Source organism: Asparagus officinalis, chromosome 2, assembly GCF_001876935.1.
Source record: "Asparagus officinalis chromosome 2, Aspof.V1, whole genome shotgun sequence".
NCBI lineage: Eukaryota > Viridiplantae > Streptophyta > Magnoliopsida > Asparagales > Asparagaceae > Asparagus > Asparagus officinalis.
The window spans coordinates 1,422,538-1,431,958 of record NC_033795.1 but is presented as its reverse complement, the minus strand read 5'-3'; the positions used below and the strand labels follow the sequence as shown (position 1 = coordinate 1,431,958).

Sequence of the window (9,421 nt, the reverse complement as noted above, 5' to 3'; positions counted from 1 at the left end):
AATTTCCGTTACGCGCAACACATTATAGGTAAGGCATTGAACAAGCAGCGGTTCTCCTAGGGATCAGTTCAGCTTTCAGCAACACCAAGTGGTGATGATGACTCGAGCTCCTAATTCTTGACATAAATGAAGAAAGTTATCTGATTTTTTTATTTTATATTATTTATTTTATTTATTTATTTGTGTTTTTTTTCATGGGGTGCCATTGAAAATCACGAGTAGACTGAAACAATAGTCTTGAACATAAAGCTCTTTTGATGTCTACGTCAACCCTATAAATATGCTAAGGTTTGTTTTAATAATTTGCTTTTAACTGTAGGAGTTGTAAACTAAACTACAAGAGATATCTATGTGAAGAAAAATATTTTTTGAAGCCCATCATTTCCGGTTCCATGTAAGAATACATGTCCTTTAGAAGCGCTTGGTTTCTCTTCGTCATCGAACATGATGGGCGGGGTTGCAAATGAGACGGGTGCTTCCTCTGCATCTAGAAAATAATAGTTTGTCGCCGATTGTGGCACGAGCTCCTCCTCATCATCCGAAGACGCCATGATATGCCTGTGCAAGAAGTCCACCGCAAGCTTATTTAATTACTATAATGATTAATATTCTAAAAATAGATGAATTAGAAACAATAATGTCAGTGGAATCAAAATCAAGTGCAGACTCCAGAGAAGGAATTTCCCCAAAATCCCAGCTCTAAAGATAACAAATTATAACTACCAAGTCAGGGAAACTCCTTCTGAAGTTACAAAAAAATCGCAAATTCAAGAGGCTGATGTGTCCTAATTTTTGACAGCGGGTAAAATACCCGATTATAAAAAAAAAATCATAAAAAACGAGAAAATTAGAAAAAAAAAACTCAAACCTCTACGATTAAAACGAGATTGGAGCAAAGGGTCTGTTCGATTATTTCCTAAAAATCAAGAAATGGAAATGGAAAAGGTGAAAATCTCAAAAAGTACTATTTCTTCCATTTCCATCTTTTAAAACTCACCTACAACATCCAATAAAATATTATTTTCATCCAACAACTCATCCACATCATCTAATAAAATATTATTTTCATCTAACCACTCATCCATCACATCTAATAAAATATTATTTTCATCTAACAACTCATCCATCACATCTAATAAAATATTATTTTCATCCAAACATCACTCAACTCATCTCTTCTCATCATTTCAAATCACTCATATCATCCAATAAAATATTATAACAATTCACCTCATCTCATTAACATTTTATTTCTTTGTTTTCATCCCAAAAAGTTGTGAAAACACTTTTCTTAAGTGTGGGTCACAGCATCCAATAATACAATGACAACTCATCTCATCTCATTTCATTTCTTATTTTTAAGAATGAACCAAACAAAAGAAAACAAAAAACTACAGGAAATATGTTTCTTATAATTCATTTCCTTATTTTTTTCGCCAACCAAACAACATTAAAACTAGTTTTCTTAAAAAATCACTCATATCATCCAATAATAATATGACAACTCATCTCATCTCATTTCCATTTGTTTGATTTCCTTCTTTTTTTTTTAGCCAACAAACAATTCAAAAACCTATTTTTCTTAGAAATAAGTATCATTTTCTTTGATTTCCCTCTTTTTTTAGGCAAACGAACAGACCCAAAGGGGAAACCTTGAACAAGAACAAGAAATCGCTGTAAATGAAGAGAGGGATTGGTTTCGCTGAACAAGGGAACAAGAAATCGCCGTAAATGAAGAGAGGGATTGGTTTCTACTAGTGCCTACCAGCCACCCTATGTATCAAAGCCTGCAGCTAGGAGGAGGCTTGAGGCAGCTAGGAGGAGGCTTGAGGCGGCTGAGCTGCAGCTAGGAGGAGGCTAGAGGCGGCTGAGCCACCCTATATATCGAAGATGCACAGCCCTAACTGACGGTGGTTACGAAGGATAACAGATGGATTAAGCTTTTGAAACCGAGGAAGAGCTATGAAGCATCCATTAGAACCATTTTGATCGCTGTCCGGTTGCTTCATTTTCTGAGGAGGGAGCCCGAGTCGTGTCGGAGGAGAGCCTTCGGGATCACTTGGGGAAAAAATTTACAGGTGGTTTTGTACTTGTATCTTCCTTTTATGTTCTCAGTACTAAGTTTTCGATGATTTAACCACAGGCGCCAACATAAATTTCGTTTAATTTTCAAAGAAATTTTGATTTTTTTTATTGATCATTTGAATCGAAATTTGAATCTAGGCACTGCAACCGGCGATTTAGACGTAGAGCAAGATGCAGAACGAGGAGGGAACTGTCGTCGATCTCTACGTCCCGAGAAAATGGTATTGATTTATTTCTTCTTCTTTTATTTTTTTTATGCATTTTATGTTTTTTTGGGTGCCTTTTTGTTGATTTTTTGACTTTTTTTTTGATGTTTTTGGCTCGGCCTTCAAAAATATTGAAAAGTCTGAAGCCCGGGTGTTGGAGGATTTGAGTTTGGCAGCTCCTGGAGTTTAAATCATCGAAGATGACGCCAGCGGTATAGAATTTTTTTTTTTAATTTTCAAAATCATTTAAACCCCTCTGCTAAGATACCCAGCATTGCTTTCCTTTATTATTTGTTTTCATGCTGAGTCAAGATTTGAATCTTTGAAGACGGATGATGGTGAATAGCTGTAGAATAGTTATAGGAATTAAGGTTTCCCTTTAGTTTGTTTCGACACTTCATGGTTTTGATCGAAGAGGAAGGCAGTAAAAGATTTAATAAGGTTCGAATTTTGGACGTCTTACCTCTTAATTAACCTCAACTTTCTTTACTCAGATTCATATCGACCAGAAACTCTGTTTTGAATCTAGATTTAGATTGTATATCATGTTTCGGTTATACATAAGACTTTCTTGTCGTTAGGCATACCAAAGCCTATTATATTGCGTCTTTTGGCTTATTGCATTTGAGGATTTTTTATTTATACACAGTATGCATAAAAATTTTAAACTCTACCAGGTATTCTTAATGACCTGCCCTTTTTTCTTTTTCTTTTTCTTATACTATACACACACGCGTACGTACATACATACATATCCGTTACAAATTAGAATGCATAAACATTCTTTTTTCTTGTTTTTCATTTATCATTTTTGTCTGTGAACTGGTAATAATATTATCTTTTGTGCACAGATTTTCCCCTCATCACACTGGGCCCATTTCATGCTCGCTATACAGTCGCCATGATGTGGTTGCATAGGGAAGATCTCTTTTCTTTTTTTTCCCTCTTAATAATGTTCCATTATGTATTCATACTTATCACTCTTATATCATACATTTTAATTGATCTACTTACTTATAAGGAAAAGAAATATGTTGAACTGCATTCTTATCATGAGTTTGATAAAATAAGAAAGTCATGTATTTGATACTCTAATTACCTAACCAAATATCATGTATCATGTATGTAGCTCTGCACTTTGTATCTCACGGTTGAGGTTTAAAAACATTACTGTACACTTTGTATTCTATACAAAGTAGTATGTAGCTGTACACCTTATTAAATGAAACTATATACTCCGTATTGTATACTTTGGCCACTGTTGTATACTACAAAATCAATGGACATGTCAATTCCGGTTGAAATACTTGAACACCGTCCGTGTGAATAAAGTCACAGCTTGCCTCAACATTAATGAAGCAGGATTCACCACTAAACATTGATGTTCAAGAAATCAGCTTGTAGTTCTACAAACTGTTGATCATTGACCATATTTTCATAATACTTAAAAATGTATAATACATTTTCTGAATCCATAATATTCTCTTAGTGCACCATTCATGTTATCCTCAGTTAGCATAGCTTCCATGTCCCAGTAAACTCTTTTTCTTCACATATTTTAACCAACCAGGCATTGAAAACATATGATTCCGGCCTGTATCAGCTTCTCTTTTTCATTGAACTAGAGATGGTTTGATGTTCTGAATCATTCATCTCTCCACACAAAAAAGAAAGCTATGATTTTCATGTCTCGTAATTAACACCACCATCATTTTTCTTCTCCTTCTTCCAAACAATTAAATCAACAGACAACACAACTGACCCCCTTGCTCTTCTATCATTCAAATCTCTCATTTCTAATAATCCTCTTGGAGCCTTGGCATCCTGGAACACCAGCAACAATCCCAATTTCTGCCATTGGCAAGGTGTTATTTGCGGCAACCGAAATCACCCGAAAGAGTCAGTGCGTTAGACCGCAACTCTCTAGAGCTCACTGGTTCTATTTCACCCTCTATTTCCAATCTCAGCTTCATCACGAAACTTGACCTCTCTGCCAATCATTTTCAAGGCCTAATACCACAATCACTCGGTCGTCGTCTCCAATATTTGAATCTGAGCTACAATTCCCTCAATGCCAATATTCTCAAGTCTAAACAACTGCTCCACTCTTCGAAGAATTGTCTTAAACAACAATGCGCCGATAGGCATGATTCCAAGTTCACTTTCAAATCTACTGTCAATTAATCTTGACGAAAATAACCTCTTTGGAACAATACTGTCTTCTTTTGGCAACATGTCTTCTCTGACTAACCTACTCCTCTATAATGCTGGATTGGAGGGAAGAATTCCTGATAACCTCGGCAAACTCAAGAGCCTCAAAATCTTTCAAGTTTCGATGAACAAGTTATCAGGTGAAGATCCCTTTCTCTTTATAATCTCTCATCACTTCAGTACTTCGTGGCGGGATATAACCATTTGCATGACACTCTTCCGTCGAACATGTTCAACATTCTTCCAAATCTTCAAATGTTTCTCCTTTTTTGATATAATTTTATTGGGCCTATTCCAATTTCCCTCCCTAAAGCATCTAAATTGGTCGAACTTGATTTGGAAGGTAATGGATTCAGTGGCATGGTGCCTTCAAATTTAGGAAATCTAAAGAATCTGTATTGGATAAACCTGAACATGAACCGGTTAGAAGCTAACCAAGCAAAGGGTTGGGACTTTCTAGCATCTTTAACCAACTGCACAAATTTAGGAACACTAAGACTTAGCGGGAATAGTCTTGGTGGTGTACTGCCTAACTCTATTGCTAATCTCTGGACAAAGCTTAATATATTGGTAATATGAGATAACCATATTTTCGAAAACATTCCCAACAGAATTAGAAACCTTGCCAATCTAAGTGTGCTTCTCCTTCATGAAAACAAATTGACCGGTATCATTCCTCCTAATCTCGGTAGGCTTCAGAAGTTACATGAATTGCGTTTGTCAGATAACAATTTCCATGGATAAATCTCATCTTCAGTTGGCAATCTCACACAACTAAACTATTAAGACCTGAGAGCTAGTGGAGTTGAAGCCAATATCCCTACTAGTTTAGGGAATTACGGAAGCTTGATTGTTTTGGAATTTTTCCAAAATAAACTTAATGGTGTCATCTCCAAGGAGTTTGTTAGCATTGCATTCTTGTCCGTATTGCTCAACCTTTCACATAACTTCTTGATCGGGAGTTTGCCCGTTAAAGTAAATAGGATGGCTCATCTTTCTGCTTTTGATATTTCAAATAATCGGTTGTTTGGCGAAATTCCTAATAGTCTAAGTGACTGCAAGAGCTTGAAGTTTATTTATATGCAATACAATTTGTTTAATGGGACCATTCCTTAATCAACGGTGAAATTGGAAGGTCTCAGACACCTAGATCTTTCAAATAACAACTTATCGGGACCCATTCTAGAATTTCTAGGGAGGTTGAGTTTGGTGTATCTTAATTTTTCATACAATAATCTTGAAGGTGAGGTTCCAAAAGAGGGGGCATTTCTGAATTCAAGTCAAATTTTAATTATTGGCAATAGCAAGTTTTGTGGAGGTGTCTCCCTGTTTCATTTGTCAACATGTTCTACTCGATCATTCGGAAAATATCACTTGTCCAAAATTCTTAAAACTATCATCATATCAGTTATCAACTTACTAAGTCTACTCCTGATCGTGCTACTGATTGTATTTGTTGTTCTGCGTTGGAAGAAGTGGAAAAAGAACTCGCTGACTTCCTCAAAAGAATCACAATTCAAGAAGCTCCCTTCCTTATCAGATTTGTGATTCATGAAGACTACATATGCAGAAATAGTCAGAGCAACCAATAGATTCTCTCCATCCGGTTTAATTAGTGTTGGAAGTTTTGATTTTGTGTATAAGGGGCTCTCGACTTATACGAGGATATAGTTATAATTAAGGTACTAAACCTTCCGGAGAGGAGTAGCAGCCAATTTCATTGTAGAATATGAAGCTTTAAGAAACAATAGATTCTGAAGGTAATGATTTCATAGATCTTGTTCTAGAGTACATGATAAATGGAAATCTAGAAGATTTACTACATTCAGAGTCAGTTGAGCTGTCTTAGCAGAGAATGTTGAGTTTTGTCCAGAGAATGAATATAGCCATTGATGTAGCTTTTGCTGTGGAGTATCTTCATCATCATACTCATAGGACTATAGTGCATTGTGATATCAAACCAAGTAATGTTCTTCTAGTTGAAAATATGTGTGCCCATGTGAGTAATTTTAGCTTAGCGAGATTTTTCTCTGATTCGGATGAATATCAAACTCTTTCTGCCAGAGTCACTCGGTAACCAATAGACCTGTTTACTCTGGTAGAAAGAGTTTGATATTTATCCGACTCAGAGAAATCTCGCTAAGCTAAAATCGTTCACATGGGCACACATATCTTCATCTAGGAGAATATTGCTTGGTTTGATATCATAATGCACTATAGTCCTATGAGTATGATGATAAAGATACTCCATAGCAGAAGCTACATCAATGGCTATATTAATTCTCTGGACAAAACTCAACCTTCTCTGCTGAGACAGCTCAACTGACTCTGAATGTAGCAAATCTTTTAGATTTCTATTTATCTTGTACTCTAGAACAAGATCTTTGAAATCATTATCTTTAGAATCTATTGACGAGTAAGTCGTCAATATCATGACCAGATTATGGTGTCTGATGTTTCTTAAAGTTTTATATTATACAATGCAACTGTTTGCTGCTCCTTTCCCGAAGGTTTAGTATCTTAATTACAACTATATCCTCGTATGAGTCGAGAGCCCCTTATACACAGAACTAAAACTTCCAACATCAATTAAACCGGATGGAGAGAATCTATTAGTTGCTCTGACTATTTCTGCATATGTAGTCTTCATGAATCGCAAATCTGATAAGGAAGGGAGCTTCTTGAATTGTGATTCTTTTGAGGAAGTCAGCGAGTTCTTCTTCCACTTCTTCCAACGAAGAACAACAAATACAATCAGTAGCACGATCAGGAGTAGACTTAGTAAGCTGATAACTGATATGATGATAGCTTTAATAATTTTGGACAAGTGATATTTTCTGAATGATCGAGCAGAACATGTTGACAAATGAAATAGGGGGACACCTCCACAAAGCTTGCCATTGCCAATAATTAAAATTTGACTTGAATTCAGAAATGCCCCCTCTTTTGGAACCTCACCTTCAAGATTGTTGTATGAAAGATTGAGATACACCAAACTCAACCTCCCTAGAAATTCTAGAATAGATCCCGATAAGTTGTTACTTGAAAGATCTAGGTGTCTGAGACCTTTCAATTTCACCATTGATTAAGGAATAGTCCCATTGAACAAATTGTATTGCATATAAATAAACTCCAAGCTCTTGCAGTCACTTAGACTTTTAGGAATTTCGCCAGACAACCGATTATTTGAAATATCAAAAGCAGAAAGATGAGCCATCCTATTTACTTTTAACGGGCAAACTCCCGGTCAAGAAGTTATGTGAAAGGTTGAGCAATACGAACAAGGATGCAATGCTAACAAATTCCTTGGAGATGACACCATTAAGTTATTTTAGAAAAATTCCAAAACAATCAAGCTTCTGCAATTCCCTAAACTAGTAGGGATATTAGCTTCAACTCCACTAGCTCTCAGGTCTAAATAGTTTAGTTGTGTGAGATTGCTAACTGAAGATGAGATTTGTCAATGGAAATTGTTATCTGACAAACGCAATTCATGTAACTTCTGAAGCCTACCGAGATTATGAGGAATGATATCCTTCAATTTGTTTCCATGAAGGAGAAGCACACTTAGATTGACAAGGTCCCCAATTCTGTTGGGAATGTTTTCAAAAATATGGTTATCTTCTATTGCCAATATATTAAGCTTTGTCCAGAGATTAGCAATAGAGTTAGACAGTACACCACCAATACTATTCCCGCTAAGTCCTAGTGTTCCTAAATTTGTGCAGTTGGTTAAAGATTCTAGAAAGTTCCAACCCTTTGCTTGGTTAGCTTCTAACCGGTTCATGCTCAGGTTTATCCAGTACAGATTCTTTAAATTTCCTAAATTTGAAGGCACCATGTCACTGAATCCATTACCTTCCGAATCAAGTTCGACCAATTTAGATGCTTTAGGGAGGAAAATTGGAATAGGCCCAATAAAATTATATCAAAAAAGGAGAAACATTTAAAGATTTGGAAGAATGTTGAACATGTTCGACGGAAGAGTGCCATGCAAATGGTTATCTCCCGCCACGAAGTACTGAAGTGATGAGAGATTATAAAGAGGAAGGGATCTTCACCTGATAACTTGTTTATCGAAACTTGAAAGATTTTGAGGCTCTTGAGTTTGCCGAGGTTATCAGGAATTCTTCCCTCCAATCCAACATTATAGAGGAGTAGGTTAGTCAGAGAAGACATGTTGCCAAAAGAAAACAATATTGTTCCAAAGAGGTTTATTTTCGTTAAGATTAATTGACAGTAGATTTGAAAGTGAACCGAGTTCTTTTGGAATCATGCCCATCGGCGCATTGTTGCTTAAGATAATTCTTCGAAGAGTGGAGCAGTTGTTTAGACTTGCAGGAATATTGGCATTGAGGGAATTGTAGCTCAGATTCAAATATTGGAGACGACGACCGAGTGATTGTGGTATTAGGCCTTGAAAATGATTGGCAGAGAGGTCAAGTTTCGTGATGAAGCTAAAATTGGAAATGGAGGGTGAAATAGAACCAGTGAGCTCTAGAGAGTTGCGGTCTAATGCACTGATTCTTTCGGGGTAATTTCGGTGACCACAAATAACACCTTGCCAATGCCAGAAATTGGGATTGTTGCTGGTGTTCCAGAGTGCAAAGGCTCCAAGAGGATCATTAGAAATGTCATTAGAAATGAGAGTCATTAGAAATGAGAGATTTGAATGATAGAAGAGCAAGGGGGTCAGTTGTGTTGTCTGTTGATTTAATTGTTTGGAAGAAGGAGAAGAAAAATGATGGTGGTGTTAATTACAAGACATGAAAACCATAGCTTTCTTTTTTGTGTGGAGAGATGAAAGATTCAGAACATCAAACCATCTCTAGTTCAATGAAAAAGAGAAGCTGATACGGACCAGAATCATATGTTTTCAATGTCATGTAGTTTGATGAAATATCAAAACAAATTAACTC

General features: G+C 36.2%; 1 long non-coding RNA gene across 1 annotated transcript; it reads left to right on the top strand.

Annotated features, from left to right (window-relative positions):
• Positions 1,627 to 4,361, top strand: LOC109829347. Its single transcript, XR_002243999.1, has 4 exons — positions 1,627 to 2,078; positions 2,224 to 2,306; positions 2,431 to 2,503; positions 3,143 to 4,361. It is a non-coding gene; the product is annotated as an uncharacterized LOC109829347 (long non-coding RNA).